The following is a 1,789-nucleotide window of genomic DNA, read 5'->3' as shown; positions in this document are numbered from 1 at the left end:
GAGAATAACAAACGTAAAGTCAATCCTCCCAGCTCGGCCTTCACGCTGAGCTTCAAAGATGAAGAGCAGCCTCACCGGCAAATCATTCAACTTTACACACACAGACACAGAGCAACACCAGTCACTCACACAGCTGAAACCAGTCGCCATAACAACCAAACCCTGCATCTCTGTTTACATTTGACCTCTATATTCTGACCTCTTGACCTTGACAGGCTCCCCATAGTAACTTGAATGCTCTCTTTCTCTCTCTCTCTCTCTCTCTCTCTCTCTCTCTCTCTCTCTCTCTCTCTCTGGATGTACAGCTGCTCATTAGAATAACAACATCAACAAATACACACTTCTAACCCTAACCCTAACCCTCAACATCATCATCATCATCAGGCTGCAACTCACAAAAAAGTAAACAAATTTCAGCAATCTTAAAATCATGTAATGTTGGAAAATCACTTTAGCATTGAGGAGGTGAGGATGTATGGAGCTGAGGAGGTGAGGAGCTGAGGAGGTGAGGAGCTGAGGAGGTGAGGAAGTGAGGAGCTGAATAGGTGAGGAGGTGAGGAGCTGAGGAGCTGAGGAGCTGAGGAGGTGAGGAGCTGAGGAGCTGAGGAGGTGAGGAGCTGAGGAGGTGAGGAAGTGAGGAGCTGAGGAGGTGAGGAGCTGAGGAGGTGAGGAAGTGAGGAGCTGAGGAGGTGAGGAGCTGAGGAGGTGAGGAGCTGAGGACACACACACAGACATCATGAAGGTCAACATGATCCACACACAAATTATCTTGCGTACAAACACATCCACTTCCTCTGCGTGTGTGTGTGTGTGTGTGTGTGTGTGTGTGTGTGAGTGTGTGAGTGATCTTCTTCTCCTAACAATGCTGGGAAGCAGAGAAATGTGGGAAAGCAGCGTTCTGAGCTTCCTCTCAGCGTCCTGTAGGGAGGACAGCCCCCCCCCCCTCCATCATGAAGCTGTTATGAAATGGTTCCTGGGGAGGAAGAGCAGCGTTCCCACCAGTATGAAGGCTGCTTCCTCTTCTCAGAATGGGATGGGCTTTCTTCATCCACACTCTCAGTTACACCTCAAGGCTCCGCTCCTTGTTTTCCCCCCCACCTGTGTTCAGACAGAGGAATCGCCTCACCTCCATACAGGAAGTGGAGCTTGTCTCTGCTGATGTTTACAGAGGAAGTGAGCCGTGAGTGTCCGTGTGCAGGCCTGTGTCATCTCACCAGCGTCTTCTGAGCTCCTGTGATGTTTGTTGTTCCAGTCAGTCGTGATCATTTCAGGTAAGCGCTCACGTTATCGCGGCTGCGCTAAACGTCCCTGTGAACGCGTTCAAAGGCAGGAAGGAGGCCGATAACGGGCCAGCAGAGCCAGAAACACTGCGAGCCATTAACTCCCAGGATCTGATAGATCCAGACGCTCTGCATTGAGTGCTCTGCATAGAGCGTTCCAAATGTTCCCCTCAATTTACACTCAGGAGCTCCACGTTCTGAGAAAACTTCAGATTGATTTTTGAGGCTGTAACGGCGCTGCATGCAGCCTAAACAGGAGCTGCAGCAGGATTCAGGCTTTTCCCAGCAGCAGCAGCTTACACACACACACACACACACACACACACACACGTCAGATTATATTATGACTTCAGGCAGAATTGACACGCTGCATTAAAAAGCATTTATCTGTTAATCACATCCAGTGTTTGCACTCAGGAGGAGCCACCGCTGCCTGTTTGACTCTGGATGTTCTCCACCTGCACACACACACACACACACACACACACACACACACACACAGACACACA

At 50.0% G+C, this 1,789-nt stretch overlaps 1 long non-coding RNA gene across 1 annotated transcript in view; it reads left to right on the top strand.

Moving 5' to 3' along the window:
• Window positions 1-1,099: 1,099 nt before the first annotated feature.
• Window positions 1,100-1,789, top strand: part of LOC142988204 (uncharacterized) — a 2,682-nt gene continuing 1,992 nt past the window's right edge. The window contains exon 1 of the long non-coding RNA XR_012960568.1: window positions 1,100-1,271. This is a non-coding gene — a long non-coding RNA (uncharacterized LOC142988204). The remainder of the gene's footprint in view (window positions 1,272-1,789) is intronic.

This window comes from Genypterus blacodes, unplaced genomic scaffold (genome assembly GCF_046128005.1).
Source record: "Genypterus blacodes isolate CSIRO-AG114 ecotype Tasmania unplaced genomic scaffold, CSIRO-AGI_Gbla_v1 ptg000301l_1, whole genome shotgun sequence".
Lineage (NCBI taxonomy): Eukaryota > Metazoa > Chordata > Actinopteri > Ophidiiformes > Ophidiidae > Genypterus > Genypterus blacodes.
This window is presented reverse-complemented; position numbering and strand designations above follow the sequence as displayed.